The sequence below is a fragment of the Anomaloglossus baeobatrachus genome, chromosome 2 (assembly GCF_048569485.1).
Source record: "Anomaloglossus baeobatrachus isolate aAnoBae1 chromosome 2, aAnoBae1.hap1, whole genome shotgun sequence".
Classification (NCBI taxonomy): domain Eukaryota; kingdom Metazoa; phylum Chordata; class Amphibia; order Anura; family Aromobatidae; genus Anomaloglossus; species Anomaloglossus baeobatrachus.
The window spans coordinates 54,648,331-54,667,090 of record NC_134354.1 but is presented as its reverse complement, the minus strand read 5'-3'; positions in this window follow the sequence as shown (position 1 = coordinate 54,667,090).

The following is an 18,760-nucleotide window of genomic DNA, read 5'->3' as shown; positions in this document are numbered from 1 at the left end:
TCACATGCAAATTGAATGAGATTCCTGAAATCTCATTCACACGTTGCTTATTTTTGTGGGGAAAAATACATAAACACGTGTATTTTATGCAGCATTTTCTTGCCAACATACCAGGATTTGCAGCAGACTTGTCTGCTTCAAATCCTAAACGTATGCACATAACCTTAGTCCCTGTCCTGTTTATCAAAATATGAGGGACCCCACATGGCTCTATTTTAATTATTTAAATACATAATTTTAAAAAAACAGCGTGCAGTCCCCCCCAATTTCGAACTCCAGCCAAGATAAAACAGAACAGCTGGGGGCTGGTATTCTCACACTGGGGAGGCCCATGGTTATTAGGCCCTCCTCAGCCTAAAAATAGCAGGCTGCAGTCACCACAGAATTGGTACATCTACTAGATGCACCAATCCTGGCGCTTACATAGATCATCCCGATTGCTCTGGTGCAGTGGCAGAGTAATATAAGGGGTTAATGGTAGCTGTGATTTGTCAAAAAATCACAGCTGCCACGAAGCCCTGAGCTAGTAATGGGTAGGGTCTATGAAACCCCCCATTACTAATTGTGGGAAGTCCATGTTTGGGGGCCATGCGCGGGGTCCATGTGGGTTCACCCATCACTACACATGACGTATGATGTTGTATTCGTTATCCACATCCTCCCCAAAAATGTAAAGCTCCTCAAAAACATTGCTTTCCCGCTCCAAAAACATAGAAAATAGGCACCCATAGGGTGTCGTGCAATGTTCAACGCTGCACTCGGATGTTATGGCAGCGTTGGACTCTGTTCACACTGCAGAGTCTGACAAACAGCCTGGGATCACTTAGTTGCACAGCCTGTCATGGGCGTTCTGGTTTCACTGCTCTCCGGTACAGCAGGAGTTATTCCCTGCTGGCTTGTGATCATCTGCTGGGAGCTCAGGCTGCTGATCACCACCAGGTGCCCTCACCCTTTATAAGCTTCTGGGGCTAAGGGCCGGAGATAGCTTCTGCTTCCTTGGTTCCTGTGAATATCCAGTTCTATGGTGATCTACAAATTGTGGTTCTGCGTGTTGTGTGAATTCTCCAGTTGTGTATTTATGTCCTACCCCTTTTGCGTTACTCCCCAGTTCACATACTGTCCCTCCTTTATGTCTGAGTTTTCATTTACCCTTGTCTGTGATTATTTGTGGGGTTTATTTACTGGGTTTTTGGCCCGTTCCCTTATTTGGGAGAAGTAGTATCAGGGCTTGGACAGGAGACAGGGCCACGTTAGAGGCTCGAACCTGGCTACCATCAAGTCTACCTTCAAGATAATTGACAGCACAGGGGTCCCAGTTTTAAGGTCAGCCTAGAAGCCCCTGTTCCATCCGTACACCCCCGTGACATGGGGCAATGTTAAGATTCTTCGAAGGCAGAAAAATCTGCTTTAGGAAATGCTCTTTCTTTTATTTTTCGGTGCTTTTTTAAGAGATTTTCAAGTACTTTTTCTGAAGTGTTTTATTGTAGCCATTTCACTTAAGAGTCATCTGCTTAAAAGCAGGATAACCACATTTTTTTCAAGAAAAATTTGAAGCAGATAATCTCTCAAATGCTCATTTGAATATTTTCTTCCTCCTAAAAAAAAATATTTTTCTGCCTCCAAAACTCCCCATCTGTACATACCCTTAGGCTGTGTGCACACAGAGTTTTTTTTAATGAAGTTTTTGGAACAGAAATTCAGCGGAAGCTTTCCAAATTTCACAAACCTTTAGTTACCAAGAAATAGCTATGTGCAGACAATGTCTTTTTCAGGCAGTTTCCGCCATGGTCTGAACACGTGTCAAAAAACATTCAAAAGTACGAACAAGTATTCGTTCAGTGTTTTGTTACATCTTTTGGAAATCCTGAAGAAGTTAAAAGAAATGGCGTTCATCTTTCTGGTGTTTTCTGCTCAGGAAACGCTCTATAAATTAAAATTTAAATCAATGGGAGAACTCAAAAGACGACTGAACGTGACATTTTTTGGAATGTTTTGCCGTCTTTTTTGCTTAAGAAAAATGTTAGCGGGGTCTTCATTATTCAATGAAAGGAAAAAAGACAACATTAGGCTGCTTTCACACTAGTTTTTTTTAACATGCGTCATGAACGTTTTTTTGCTGCAAAAGCGGATCCTGATTTTACAGCAAAAAAACGCATGCAAACGCATGTGTTATTTTGCAGGATCCTGTCACTTTAAGTTTATGGGCGGGCATTGGAGTCATGTGATCAGGAGTGAGGAGAACTGAACGTGAAAGACTAGGAGCTGGCATCTGACAGCTGCGCAGGCTCGTAACCAAGGTAAACATCGGGTAACTTGCTTGGATACCCAATATTTACATTGGTTACGAGTCTCTGCAGCTGCTAGGAGCCGGTTCCCTGCACACGTAACCAACGTAAACATCGGGTAACTAAGACCGTGGTTACCCGATGTTTACCTTGGTTACGAGCGTCTGCAGCTGCTAGGAGCAGGCTCCATGCTCCCTGCACACGTAACCAAGGTAAACATCGGGTAACTAAGACCGCGGTTACTCGATGTTTACCTTGGTTACGAGCGTCCTTTTGAGTTAAAAAAACGTTCATGACGTATGTTAAAAAAACGTAGTGTGAAAGCAGCCTTATAAAGACTTAACAAAAAGCATGGAAAAACTCCAAAAAACCATCAGGAGTAAAAAAGTCTGAAGATAAAAAGAAAATGAAGGAAAAAAAACACCCTCCAGCATTTCCTGAAGAGTCTTCTGTTTGCAAAATGTGTCTGTGATTAAAGGGAACCTGTCACTAGATTTTGTCCTTCTAAACTAAAACTAGCATCCTATAAAGGTGCACGTTACTCACTAACCCCCTCTTTAGATCCCAAAAATACCTTTATAAAATCTCCAGCCATATATGTGAATTGTCCGGGCCGATGGGCGTCCTAATCTGCTCTTCTTGTCCCTCCTTTCACCCTCCTCCTGTGCTGATTGATGTGGATGACATCTCGGACGCCATCCATGTAGGCGGCAAAATCTCCATATTCCCGATTCGCATAGGCGCACTTCGCTCAGCCCCGTAGTGGGCAGAGACGAAAACAGATGCTCCTGCGCGAACTGATGAGTTCTCTGCGCAGGCTCGAGATTTTGCCCAGCGCTGTGGATGAAACGGGTGACGTTATTCACATCACCAGGCAAAATCTTGCGCCTACGTAGAGAACTTGCTGGTTTGCGCAGACATACCTATATTGTCGGTTCGGCCCGCAGCCGGGGAAAGCGAAGTGCGCCTGTGTGAGCTGGGAATATGGAGATTTTTGCCCACCTATGTGGATGGTGTATGAGGCGTCATCTATGTCAATCTGCACAGGAAGAGGGCGATTGGAGGAACAGGAGGCGCAGATTAGGATGCTGACCGGGCAATTTACATACATGGTGGGAGATTTTATAAAGGTATTTTGGGGGCTACAGGGAGTCAGGGGGCAACGTGCACCTTTTCAGAATACAGCAAAGGCGCTGTTTAAGGCCAGAGTCACACTTGCGGGAGATTCGCGCGAGTCTCGTATCACATCACCCGGCATGGGCACACACTCTCCTGACAGGAGCGGATCGGCTGTATGTATTTCTATGCAGCTGAGACACTCCTGTCCGGAGAGTGTGCGGCCATGACGGGTGATGCGCTGCAAGACTCGCGCGAGTCTCTCGCAAGTGTGACTCCGGCCTAAGGTGTTAATTTTAGTTTTGAAGGCCAAAATCTGGTGACAGGTTCCCTTTAAAAGATGTGTGCACAGAGCCAGTTTTTGCTGCAAAATATAAGTAAAAAGACTCTCTGTTCACATACTCTTAAGGCTGCTTTACATGCAGCGACATCACTAGTGATGGCCATACCTCCCAACTTTTAAAGAGGGGAAAGAGGGACAACGCGCGCCGCGGCAATTTTTAGGCCATGCCCCTAACCACACCCATTTTACAAACACCCATATCCACTCCCTATCTACACCCATCCAGCAAATTGAAACTGCAGAAGCTGTCCGTGATCACTCTGAGCCACCACAGATCAGCAATGTGCAGAACAGGCAGGGAGTTAACTACAGGGTGTGCAGGCGGCTAGGACCCAGGAGAAGAGCTGAACAGGGTGTGCAGGTGTGACGCCCTGGGCAAGCCAGGGGTCACAGGTAATGACACCACCACACCCTACACCCCGGATAGGTACACCAAAGCTACACAAAAATCCTCGTTGCCTTCCTCCAGGGGCTGATGTCCACACCAGGGGGTGGGCCAGGCGGTTGGCTCCGCCCACCGAGGAGTTCACAGCCCTGGAGGCGGGAAAACCAGGCAGTTAAGCTAGGGAAGTGGAGGAGTGTAGGCAGAACAGTGAGAGGAGTTGAGGAGTTGAAGTGAAGTGGTAGAGGAGCAAGTGAGTGTAGTGACAGTAAAGGTGACAGTTGAGAAAGCCTGAAGTTGGTCCGGGTGTGTGCCCCGGACTGAGACAGCAAGGTCAGCAGACGGCGGTGACCGTCTGCAGGAGAGGCTGCTTGGAGGTTGCCGGAAGGACCGTGGACGGGTGGTGGCCCGGCGGTACCGGAGCGATATACGAAGAGCAGTCAGCACCATTGGCAGGGGCCTTTCGGATCCCGGCAAGGCTAGGAGTCGCCGTGAATTTGCCAAATCCGTCAGTGAAGGGGACCTCTGGGTCTCCCAACAACCAAGTCCCGATTGAAGGCAACAGTCCGACCGTTAGAGAGAGACACCGCCACCGCCAGGGCACCAGTTTCTCAGGGCCAGCGCCTGCGGGCAAAGTAGGGCTCCTCCGGCCCATAACCAAGTCGGGGAGCGGGTTACCGGTGGGAACCCATCGCTACCATCATCTTCTCAGGTGCAGGAAAAGGGACCGTCACCGTCAACTAGTGGGGAAAAGCAACTGCAGCCGTCCGTGGGAACCGTCTTTCCAGCCGTGTGTTTTACCGAGAACTGTGTCACCGTCTCAGGCTGAGTGAGTACCACAGTGCCGTGAGGCACAGCGCTGCCCCCCGCGTCCCTGCACCCCACCAAGCCCTGCACCGGCCCTGCCATCCAGCATCCCCCACCTCATCACTGGGCCCCGGGACAACCACCCCCTACCCACGGAGGGGAGAACTAACAACTTTGCTGCTCCCTGTCACCGCTCCCGGGATCCCCATACAGAGCAGCGGTGGTGTCCATACAATCACCACAACCGTGGGTGGCGTCACGGACAATAAACTATCCCAAAAACCAAACCCCTTTCACTCACGGGCGAGGAGCGCCGCTCGAGTCCCCGGGATCCGGCCCATCGCTCGAGCCACCGAGCAGCAGCAGGCCGCAGCAGCCGCGGCAGCCGGACCCGAGCAGTGGGAGAGCGCAGCGTCCCCTCCTCCGCCCGCGACACAGGCAGCTAGGACCCAGGAGGAGAGCTGAACAGGGTGTGCAGGCAGCTAGGACCCAGGAGGAGAGCTGAACAGGGTGTGCAGGCAGCTAGGACCCAGGAGGAGAGCTGAACAGGGTGTGCAGGCAGCTAGGACCCAGGAGGAGAGCTGAACAGGGTGTGCAGGCAGCTAGGACCCAGGAGAGCTGAACAGGGTGTGCAGGCAGCTAGGACCCAGGAGGAGAGCTGAACAGGGTGTGCAGGCAGCTAGGACCCAGGAGGAGAGCTGAACAGGGTGTGCAGGCAGCTAGGACCTAGGAGAGCTGAACAGGGTGTGCAGGCAGCTAGGACCCAGGAGAAGAGCTGAACAGGGTGTGCAGGCAGCTAGGACCCAGGAGGAGAGCTGAACAGGGTGTGCAGGCAGCTAGGACCCAGGAGGAGAGCTGAACAGGGTGTGCAGGCAGCTAGGACCCAGGAGGAGGGCTGAACAGGGTGTGCAGGCAGCTAGGACCCAGGAGAAGAGCTGAACAGGGTGTGCAGGCAGCTAGGACCCAGGAGAAGAGCTGAACAGGGTGTGCAGGCAGCTAGGACCCAGGAGAAGAGCTGAACAGGGTGTGCAGGCAGCTAGGACCCAGGAGAAGAGCTGAACAGGGTGTGCAGGCAGCTAGGACCCAGGAGGAGAGCTGAACAGGGTGTGCTGGCAGCTAGGACCCAGGAGGAGAGCTGAACAGGGTGTGCAGGCAGCTAGGACCCAGGAGGAGGACTGAACAGGGTGTGCAGGCAGCTAGGACCCAGGAGGAGGACTGAACAGGGTGTGCAGGCAGCTAGGACCTAGGAGAGCTGAACAGGGTGTGCAGCTAAGGGTATGTTCACACATCAGGTTTTTGCTGTGCGGCACAATCCGGCGCCTTGCGGGAAAAACGCATCTGTTTTTTTTTGTACTTGCGTTTGATCCGGTTTTTGCCTGATGCGGCAAAAATCGTAACTCCGGCGGCCACACAGGACGCAGAGAGAAACGTTTTTTGCCAGCAGCAAAAAAATGCATAGCTCCGGGTGCGGCGCTGTGCGGCATGGTGCATAATGAAAGTCTATGCGAGCCGGATTCGGTGTCATGCTTCAAATGCCGGAAGCATGTACCGTATCCGTTTTTTACTTCTGAGCATGCCCAGAAGTGATATAATTTCATTGCTTGTCAGAAAATCAATCAATCACTCACTCTCTCTCAAACTCTCTCACTCACTGACTGACTCACTGACTCATTCACTCACTCTCACCCACTCACCGATCACGGGCGCGGCGCTGCACGGCTGTCACACTGCTCCGGCCGCTCATTATTCAATCTCGTATTCCCTACTTTCCCCGCACACCGGCGCCTATGATTAGTTGCAGGCAGACACGCCCCCACACTGAGTGACAGCTGTCTCACTGCAACCAATCACAGCCGCCGGTGGGCGGGTCTATATTCCGTGATCCCGACGACATATCGTTAGATATGTCGTTGCGTGTAAAGCGGTCTTTATTGTAGCCTTTTTGGGAACAGAAACTGAATAGAACCTCAACGTTTTTGAGATTTGGAGAAGTATTTGTTGAGTTTCCGCTCAGTTTCTGCTCCAAATATTCCTCAAAAACGCCTTCTACCATTTCCAGTCCAATGCAAAAAAAAATCTGGATATTTCCTTTCGCACTTTATAAAGTTTATTCTTTATATAGTTTATGCCATTATATCCCACAGCATTTTTCAGACTCCGTGCTCAAAAGCAGGTATCTCCTATGTCACTCTGTAGGCACAGTATAGATTATGGCACAGCAATAGCGAAGAGAACAACACAATGTCTCTGTTCTACATCACAGAAGAGACCTCCACATAAAGAGATTGTTCTCCAGGAATAAATTCATTTTCACACATTGGATTTACAACTTGTGGACTGAACAAATGATTGTCAGCCCCTTCCAGGAGCACAGAGAGGAGTGGACATAGCTGAAGAAGTCAACTGCTGACTCACCCAAAATCCACAAGTCTGAGCACCTGAACAAACACTGTCCTTGTCCAGTACTGGTGTGCCACCCACAGGAATGATAATGAGCCCAGCCTGAGTGTCCAGATGTAGAGAAGTCATATACGGTAATCATGAATCCCACTCTTCTTCACTGTGAGGGCAAAGGAGGGAAACCAGGAGGTGGAATTGAAGCTTCTGGTCTCTAAGGTTATGTTCACCATTTGCTGACTTTTTGGAGCAAAAACTCCAAACCTTTGAAGAGTTTTGAGTAGGATTTGGAGAGTTTCTGCTCCACAACTCCATGTGAACCTACCCTAAGGGGCACTTTGCACACTGCGACATCGCAGGCCGATGCTGCGATGCCGAGTGCGATAGTCCCCGCCCCCGTCGCAGCAGCGATATGTGGTGATAGCTGGCGTAGCGAAAATTATCGCTACCCCAGCTTCACACACACACTCACCTGCCGTGCGACGTCCCTGTGGCCGGCGACCCGCCTCCTTGTTAAGGGGGCGGGTCGTGTGCCGTCACTGCGACGTCACACGGCAGGCGGCCAATCGGAGCGGAGGGGCGGAGATGAGCAGGATGTAAACATCCCGCCCACCTCCTTCCTTCCGCATAGCCTACGGAAGCCGCGGTGACGCCGGTAGGAGATGTTCCTCGCTCCTGCGGCTTCACACACAGCGATGTGTGCTGCCGCAGGAGCGAGGAACAACATCGGACCGTCGTTTCAGCGTAATTATGAATTACGCCGACGCTGCACCGATGATACGATTACGACGCTTTTGCGCTCGTTAATCGTATCATCTAGGCTTTAAACACTACGATGTCGCATGCGAAGCCGGATGTGCGTCACTTTCAATTTGACCCCACCGACATCGCACCTGCAGTGTCGCAGTGTGCAAAGTGCCCCTTAGGCTATGTGCGCACAGTGCGTTTTTCGCGGCGTTTTTGCGCGTTTTTCGGGTGCGTTTTTGGCCTCAAAACTGCATGACTTTGCTTCCCCAGCAAAGTCTATGAGTTTTCAATTTTGCTGTCCGCACACAACTGTTTTTTTAAGCTGTGTTTTTGAGCTTGAAAAAAAAAAATGGACATGTCAATTCTTTCCTGCGTTTTTCTGCGTTTTCCCCCCATGCAATGCATTGGAAAAACGCAGCAAAACGCAGAGATCAAAAACACAGCAAAACGCAGCCAAAAACGCACCAAATCGCGGTAAAAACGCATGCGTTTTTTTGACGCATTTTTTCGACGCAGGTGCGTTTTTGTGCGTTTTTAGCGGCCAAAAACGCACAAAAACGCAGCGTCAAAAAAACGCAGTGTGCGAACCTAGCCTATGGGGTGCTTTACACGCTGCGACATCGCTAGCATTTGCTGGCGATGTCAAGCGCGATAGCACCCGCCCCCGTCGTACGGCCGATATGTGGTGATCGCTGCTGTAGCGAACATTATCTCTACGGCAGCATCACACGCACATACCTGTGCAGCGACGTCGCTGTGACCGCCGAACAATCCCTCACTCAAGGGAGAGGTGCATTCTGCGTCACCGCAACGTCACTAAGTGGTCGCCCAATAGAAGCGGAGGGGCAGGGAGATGAGCGAGACGTAACATCCCGCCCACCTCCTTCCTTCCTCATTGCCGGTGGACGCAGGTAAGGTGAGGTTCCTTGTTACTGCAGTGTCACACATAGCGATGTGTGCTGCCGCAGGAACGACGAACAACATCGTACCTGCAGCTGCAACGATAATTGGGAATGGACCCCCATGTCACCGATTAGCGATTTTGAACGTTTTTGCAACGATTCAAAATTGCTCATAGGTGTCAAACGCAACGACATCGCTAACGCGGCCGGATGTGCGTCACAAATTCCGTGACCCCAACGACATCGCTTTAGTGATGTCGTAGCGTGCAAAGCGGCCCTAAGACGAAGGCCACACAATGACTGGTCTTCAACGTCAAGTCTCCAGCAAGTTGCTCAGTCTAAAGGCCCTGTCACGCACAGAGATAAATCTGTGGCAGATCTGTGGTTGCAGTGAAATTGTGGACAATCAGTGCCAGGTTTGAGGCTGTGTACAAATGGAACAATATGTCCATGATTTCACTGCAACCACAGATCTGCCAAAGATTTATCTCTGTGTGTGACTGGGCCTTAAGTTCTATTACTTACTGTTGTGTGGCTATTCGAATGTAGCAATCACAGACATGTTACAAACAAGTCCCAACGTGTGATGGCAAAGTCCTGTGATCAAAAATGCTGCAGATTTTTGTATTTTTGGCTAGAGTTATGTCACTATTGCATTATGTTGTGTGCTGTGATGTGAACACATTGACAATCAGTAAGCCCCTCCTGAAGGAGTTGAGCGAAACGCGTGTCTGGGTGGAAGTATTTGGAGCATATACTAATTTCTGATTAATTGTCAGGTAATCTTAGGTACATCTTGCTCGTTGGCACTTGCACTTTATATTTATACATTCACTATCTTCTTCCTTGGACCTGACTATTTGCACTTCTTTTACTAGCCATCTATTAGCATTATTTACTGACGTTGCAGTCTGTCCCTTTATTCAGTGTTGCCATCTATATAGGTGAATTTTAAATATCTATGCATGCATTTATGTTTATGAAGGAGGGTGACAGCTCTAGGAAGAAGGAGTAATCTTCAGCTCACCTGTTGCCCGGACTGCTGATCCTTGCGGGTGTGACAGCTCTAGGCCATGCAGACACCCATCTCCTTCGCCCAGGAGACTCTGTGTGCAAGACTCACTTCAAGCAGAGTGCTCAAAACATACTTGCTGCTTCACGCCAGTCTCCGTCACCCCTGCTGCCAGTTCTTGACGTAGTAAGACACGCGGCACTAAAGTTCACTTAGTCAATCCGTTTTATTTACTTTTATTCTTCCCACCATTATGACAGACATGGCCTTCCTTCCTCTCTTTCTGGGGTACTACTCTTTGTGCTGTCCCCTACTATCTTTGACTGCGTCCTCAACACTCCAGGGTCTGTGCCTCCTTCCCCCTAATACTGCTCACCTTCGACCACTTCTGGGTCCCAATGGCTTTCTAGCCTGGCGACCTTTTAAGCCCGCCGGGGTGAGCCGTAGGCTCCAGACCAACCTAGAACAGTTGTTTGATATTTTAGTTTCTTAATATGTAGCAGAAGAGCATTGCCACCCCGTCCAGTACCAGAGTTTCACTACTGCCCAACCCTCTGCCCCTCCTAAATCTACACCCCAGTGGTCACAATCAGGGATCAGTACACAAATTGCTATTTCACAACTTAATGCAAAATCACGTCCATTTGTGTGACTGCGGGGGTAGATTGGGTGTGGAGAGTGGTCAGTAGCTGAAATCTCTTCATGGGCGATTGATGCCAGCATCTGTGTCTAACTCCCTTGGATGATAAGAAGCCCTACACATGAATGGTCTCAGGAGGCTTTACTGTTGGCTGACGCAGGCAGGTGTTATGGTGAACTCTTAACCAGAGGTCACGTGTTGTCCACTGCCTGACCTAATTGGTGTGGATCAAGTGCATGCTTAAAAGAATTTACACCAGACAAGGGGTCAGATGTGAACGCTCTTCTTGATCAGAGCAAAATGGCCCAAGAGAGACAGAGAGCTTTATTAGAGCATCTTATATAGACTAGGGGCGTAGACATGTTCGGATATGCCCATTTAGTGGGACAGTTCATGGGTTAGCCACTGGGCAGATCTGCGGTGATGCTGATGGGCGGGTCTATGACGTCATCTGGGCGGATCTGCGGTGATGCTGATGGGAGGGTCTATGACATCATCGGGGCAGATCCATGCTGATGCTGACGCGCGGGTTTATGATGTCATCGGGGCCATTTTGGATACCCCTGAAGACTGGCTTATGCATAGAGAATCAATTTCATTGAACACACTTCCCTCAACCCCCTATGTCCAGAGTATTTGATCCAATATCTCTCCTCAACACAGAACTCCTGGTAGCTCTCACCTTGTCCTCTCCGGATAAACATTCTTTTAGATGTCACAAACAATCTAAAGGGGGCGTCATCAGAGAAAATAACTTTGCAGGAATAACGAGGACTGGGGGAAAGTTAGTCTTCCCAGTTACATGCTACAAAGAAAGCATCCCTCTCCAACATTCCGGTTGTACTCACGTTTCTGTCTAGGAGCTGTTCACACACAATAGTAGAATAGTTTTTCTATTTGCATAGCTTAGATAGAGTACCAAAGCCATTTTGGATCAATACAGATGAAGTTCTGACCTCTCGGCGACCGGCAGCATCTTGTTAGGGTCACATACTCCTCCGTTCTGCCCTCAGTAACAGTCTGACATTATCATTAGTGGAGCGGAGCACCCTCACACGCTGGTAGATAAGGTCATGTTTTGGCAAATTTGTTAATTGCTTTCGATATGTCAGACAGAAACCTATTTTTAATGTCACTGTCTCCCAAAAACTCGCAGGTCCTGATATTACACAGGAAAAGGTGTTCTCAGATTAGAATTATAATTATATAGAAGTTATCTCTTATTTTCCTTCTTAACATTGAAATTAGATAATGAACCAAGAAGCGTCAGAAATGTGAAGTCAAATCCATAATATGGCGAAGTGGCTATTTTCATAATATTGATGACATTAATGGGGAAGTGCAGAACACACAGAGGTGGGAGAAGGTCCATTTTGCACTAGGCAGGTGATTCAGGACATCACGCAAAGTCTCTAAGATGAGCGAGCACTACAATGCTCGGTGCTCATAATGATGAGTGAGCACTACAATGCTCGTCGGTGCTCTCATAATGATGAGTGAGCACTACAATGCTCGTCGGTGCTCTCATAATGATGAGTGAGCACTATGATGCTTGTCGGTGCTCATAATGATGAGTGAGCACTAAAATGCTCGGTGCCCTTAATGAGTGTAAACTACAATGCTCGAGTTGAGCAGGTCAGACGCTCGGACGGGCTCGACTCGAGTAATGAGTATTATGGAAGTCAATTTTTGGGCAATTAATCTCTCCGGCCACATACAGCCATTAACAGTGTATTTCCGGGAGAGGAAAGGCAGAGTTTGTTCTTTTTTGGACACACTACATCCGAAAACGGTTGTACTGCCAATGACAGCCATTCTGAGACTACAAGTGGTTCTCACTGAAGAGAGCCGGTTACTTGTGTTCAATGTTTCATGAACGACATATCTGAGCACCTATAGTACCTGAGCACCCCGATGCTTGATTGAGTATCTCCAGTGGCGAGCATGCTCACTCATCATTCTCTCTAAGGTTGATCTTGATGGCTGCCAGATGTACTTCATGATGGCTGCCGGATGAACTTCATGATGGCTGCCAGATGAACTTCATGATGGCTGTTGTATGGACTTCATGATGGCTGCTGGATGGACAGTCATGTATTTTAGTGCCCACTTCTGTTGGTTGAACTGTTGGTTCCTCTCCCTTTTAGAGTAGGTGTCTATTAATTCGCAGGTCCATCTGCCATGTCACTAATCTGTTGCCTTTCGGATGGGAGCCATAAGAACCGCCATTTACCTGATGCCATGTGAGGCTCCTCTTTTGATTAGCCAGCTTAGTGCGGCATCATCTCTGCAGCGGGATGCTCACTTGACCGGGCTCAAGGCTCCCGTCCACAGGCCACAGATTTCTGACTTGGCCGATGGAACTCTTAGAAGCTGGACCCCCAAGAAAGAGAGCTTCAGTGCCTTCTTCCTGGCAGTGAAAAGTGACGACACACCTTGACTTGACTGAGGACCTGCTTCAGATCCCAGCACAGCCAGTTGGCCAACTTTGCATAGGAAAAACAGTGAATGTTCTGGCACCGGTTTCTCTTTATTTGCAGGATCGGGAGAAGTCTACAAAGTGCTGCCATATCATAGCAATACGCCATTACTTTCTGTGAGTTGGGAAACCTAATTTTTTTTTCAATATTTTTTCTTTTCTTCTGTTTGTGTATTGTTGTTTTTTGCACATATATAATCTCAAAAAATGTCTGTAATTATTTATAGCTTCAAAACACAAATATATTTTTTATCTCTGCACAATTTATGGCCGTCAAGGTCACGGCTTTCATTTTCCAACCAGGTTTAGAATAATGAGAGATAATTATATAGTGTCACTATGGGCAACGCTACTATTTTTACTTTATTTGCGCTCTGATTTTTTTTGTATCTCCTCTTCAGCATAATGCATTTTATTGGAGATCCCTGTCCACCACGGACATGTCACTAATGATTGAAAGCCCAAGACATTTTATCATGAAAAGACTTTTGACCTATTATCTAATTGTTTTTGGAAAGATATAAAATATTAAATAAAATAAAACAACTGGAACAAGTAGTTTACACTATGTTGAGTTTTCATATGAGACGCTACATTATAAGATAAGCAATCACAAAATAAACTGTGTTTAAGGTATTTTTTGTTCTTGAATGAAATGTATCATCAATAAATGACCCATTGTTTAAACTCTGTCTCTGTTAGATGGTATTTTTATTTTATTTTTCATTAATTGTTTTTTTTATACAATGAGGAAAATAAGTATTCGATATATTGCTGATTTTGCACATTTTCCCACATACAAAGAATGGAGAATTCTGTAATTTTTTATCATAGATGCAATTCAACTGTGACAGACAGAATATAAAAAAATCCAGGAAATCACATTTGTATGATTTTTTTTAATAATTCATTTGTATTTTATTGCATGAAATAAGTATTTGATCACTTATCAACTATCAACCAGCAAGAATCCTGGCTCTCTCAGACCTGTTATTTTATCTTTAAGAAGCTCCTACTCTGCACTCATTACCTGTATTAATTGCACCTGTTTGAACTCGTTACCTGTATAAAATACACCTGTCCACACACAATCAATCACACTCCAACCTCTCCACCATGGTCAAGATCAAAGAGATGTCTAAGGACCTCAGTGATAAAATTGTAGACCGGCACAGGGCTGGGATGAGCAACAAGGCAATAAGCAAGCAGCTTGGTGAGAAGGCAACAACTGTTGGCGCAATTATTAAAAAATGGAATAAACTCAAGATGACAGTCAATCTTACTCAGTCTAGTGCTCCATGCAAGATCTCGTCTCGTGTGGTAAGGATGATTCTGAAAAAGGTCAAGAATCAGCCCAGAAATTCATAGGAGGACCAGGTCAATGACCTGAAGAGAGCTGGGACCACAGTCTCAAAGATTACCGTTAGTAACACACTACGCCATCATAGATTAAAATCCTGCAAGGTACGCAAGGTCCCCTTGCTCACTCCAGCACATGTCAAGGCCCATTTGAAATGGCATGGGAGACGGCCATGTAGTCAGATGAGATCAAAATAGAACTTTTTCGTATCAACGTCACTCAAGGAGCTTGGAGGAAGTAGAAGGATTACAACTCCCAGAACACTATCCCAACCATGAAGCATGGGGGCAAAAACACCATACTTTGTGGATGCTTTTCTGCAAACCAGACAGGTTGACTGTATCATATTGAAGGGAGGATATGTGGGGTCATGTATTGCGAGATTTTTACCAACAACCTTCTTCCCTCAGTAAGAGAATTGAAGATGCGTCATGGCTGGGTCTTCCAGCATGACAATGACCCAAAACAGACAGCCAGGGCAACTAAGGAATGGCTCCATAAGAAGCATTTTAAGGTCCTGGAGTGGCCTAACCAGTCTTCAGAACTGAACCCAATAGAAAATCTTTGGAGGGAACTGAAACTCAATGTTGCCCAGTGACAGCCCCGAATCCTGAAAGATCTGTAGAAGATCTGTTTGGAGGATTGGGCCAAAATCCCTGTTGCAGTGTGCGCAAACCTGGTCAAGAACTACTGGAAACATCTGAACTCTGTAATTGCAAACAAAGGTTTCTGTACCAAATGTTAGGTTCTGTTTTTCTACTGTATCAAATACTTATTTCATGCAATAAAATGTAAATTAATTATTTAAAATTAATACATTGTGATTTTCTGGAATATTTTTCCTGGGGGGATTCTGGCTGTCACAGTTGAATTTACCTCTGAGAAAAAATTACAGATCTCTTCGTTCCTTATAGGTAGGAAAATGTGCACAATCGGAACTGTATCAAATAATTATTTTCCCCACTGAATGTATATATAGTAGAAACCAGAAGTTTCTATCCACTCTTTAAAAAGACACATCTGGATGGTTTTTCTCACTATCTGACATGAAATCAGAATAAAGCTTCCCTATTTTAGGTCAATTAGGAACCAAAATTCTTTATATTTGCCAAATGCCAGAATAATAGAGAGAGAGAATGTTTTAAGGAATTTTATTACTTTCTTCAAAGTCAAAACTAAACATACATTTCATTAGTATTTGGTACCTTTGCCCTTACCCAGTATGACTTGGGTGAAACATTTTGGATCCTTCCACAAGCTTCTTACAATAGTTGGTAGGAATTGGGGCCCATTCCTCCCAACAGATCTGGTGTAACTGAGCCATGTTTGTAGGGCGCCTTGCTCACGCCTGCGTTTTTAGCTTTGCCCATAAATTTTCAATAGGATTGAGATCAGGGCTTTGTGATGGCCACTCCAAGACATTGACTTTGTTATCCTTAAGCTACTTTGTAACCAGTTTGGCAGTATGCTTTGGGTCATTGCCATTTGGACGACCCATTTCTGCCCAAGCATTAAGTTCCTGGCTGATGTCTTGAGATGTTGCTTCAGTATTGTCACATAATCTTCTTTCCTCATGATGCCATCTATTTTGTGAAGTGCACCATTCCTTCGTGCAGCAAAACAACCCCACAACATGATGCTACCACCCCTGTGTTTCTTCTTTCCCTTTTCTCCCCTTTTTCCTCCAAACATGATGATGGTCATTATGGCCAAACAGTTCAATTTTAGTGAATGGTGAATCCTGTATTATCTACTGTTCAAGTATATACAGGTGTTATCCAGATGTGTATCTGCATTTTTCTGCACCAAAAGCAATAATTCAGCGCTCCCTTACAATCTTCCCTACCCAATCAGTTTGAGTAGTCATCATGTGACTTGATTTTGCACTTAAAGTCACATGCCAATGAGATGCTTTTCTTAATTCTCTCAATGTTCGGTGAAAACTACAGCCCCTGCTTAATTGAGAGAAGCTGGAGGAAAAGCTAGCTGTCATGTGACCGTAAGTATGAAATTTTCATATTAGTGATGATGTGATGGCTGCTGGAACCGTCAAAAAGAGCTGAATCCTGACAGTGAGTATATTACACACTGTTAGCATTGAACATGCTGCACTGCTTAATTTTATAACACAGGTATGCAAAATTTGGGTTTATACATTTTTTATCAAATTTAATGACTGATTGTTATCTTTTCTTATGCCCTGATTAAAAAAAACCACACAAAACACTGCTATTTTTTAACCATCATAGATGAATTTTGCACAAAATGCTTGTGAAATTATGTACAAGCGAGATGAGCAAGAAAAATCTTTATTGTAGCCCTAAAGGTACACAATATTATATAGAAAAATTTATTGAACATTCATTCTGCAAATGTATTGGAAATTATTTTTTGTGCCTTTTCCTTTTCTCTTGATCCCTTTCCTCTTATAGAAGTCTGCGGATCTTCTCTGTGAAGCCTCCAGCAGTCGTCCCCCAGCACGTTCATGTTTCATCTATGTTGATATTGTTGTTCCATCTCTTTGATATCCAGATGAAATCTTTCTTCTTGCTCTTCGATAACAGCACCAAGGTTTTCAGGAAAGTCGTCCATATCGGAATGTAAAAAATGCAACTTTAACTTCATCAGACAACCCAAGGCTTTGAAACGTTTCAGCATGTTCTTCATGGTGGCCTTACATTTTGGATCTTTGTTGTTACCTATACATTTCTACATGACTTCTTTAAAAGAATCCCAAGACCTTTTCTCAACAGCTTCATTTTTGTTTCGAACACGTCGTCCTTCATGAGTTTACCAATATCCAGACCCACAAAAATGCCTTCCTTCAGTTTTGCTTTCGACAGTTCCTGAAACTTGGTACACAGGTACTTAAAAGTCTCTCCTTTTTTCATTAGCGCTTTCACGAACTGCCTCCTCAATCCAAGCTTAATGTCGAGTGGTGGCAGGAGAACCTTTGTGGCATCAACTAAACTTTCCTCAACTATGTTCTTGAGTCCAGGTTGCAAATTTGTTCTCGCTGGCCAAAATTTTGGCTCCAGTGAGGAGTCCTATCCAGCTGTCCCATTCATACAAAAAGTACGAGTACTTCATGTATCCTCCTTGCTACCCAAGGAGCAAAAAGAGGACTTGTACAACCCCTGGCAAAAATTATGGACTCACCTGGCTGGATGTTCATTCAGTTGTTTACTTTTGTTTAAAAAAAGCAGATCACAGACATGGCACAAAACTAAAGTCATTTCAAATGGCAACTTTCTGGCTTTAAGAAACACTAAAAAAAATCATGAAAACATAATGTGCTAGCCAGTAACGGTTACTTTTCAAGACCAAACAGGGGGAAAAATTATGGAATCACTCAATTCTGAGGTAAAAATAAAGGAATCGCCCTGTAAATTTTCATTCCCAAAACTAACACCGGCATCAAATAAGATCTGCTCGTTAGTCTGCATCTAAAGAGGAGTGATCACACCTTGGAGAGCTGTTGCACCAAGTGGACTGACATGAATCATGGCTCCAACACGAGAGATGTCAATTGAAACAAAGGAGAGGATTATCAAACTCTTAAAAGAGGGTAAATCATCACGCAATATTGCAAAAGATGTTGGTTGTTCACAGTAAGCTGTCTAACATCTGGACCAAATACAAACAACATGGGAAGGTTGTTAAAGGCAAACATACTGCTAGAATAAGTAAGACATCAAAGCGTCAAGACAGGAAACTTAAAGCAATAGGTCTCCAAAACAGGAAATGCACACCAAAACAAATGAGGAACGAATGGGAGGAAACTGGAGTCAATGTCTGCAACCGAACTGTAAGAAACCGCTTAAAGGAAATGGGTTTACATACAGAAAAGCTAAACAAAAGCTATCATTAACACCTAAACAGAAAAAAAACAAGGCTACAGTGGGCTAAGGAAAAGCAATCGTGGACTGTGGATGACTGGATGAAAGTCATATTTAGTGATGAATCGCGAATCTGCATTGGGCAAGGTGATGATGCTGGAACTTTTGTTTTGTGTCGTTCCAATGAGATTTATAAAGATGACTGCCTGAAGAGAACATGTAAATTTCCACAGTCAGTCATTGATGATATGGGGCTGCATGTCAGGTAAAGGCACTGGGGAGATGGCTGTCATTACATCTTCAATAAATGCCCAAGTTTTATTCACTCCCTTTTCCCACTCATCCAGTCAGCGTGGTAGTTTTTCATTCATTTCTTCTTTTAGACAGGTTTACGCGGACCCTGCCAACTGCCTGCAGCTTCCATTCCCTTCCTCCCCACCCTTTTTTATAG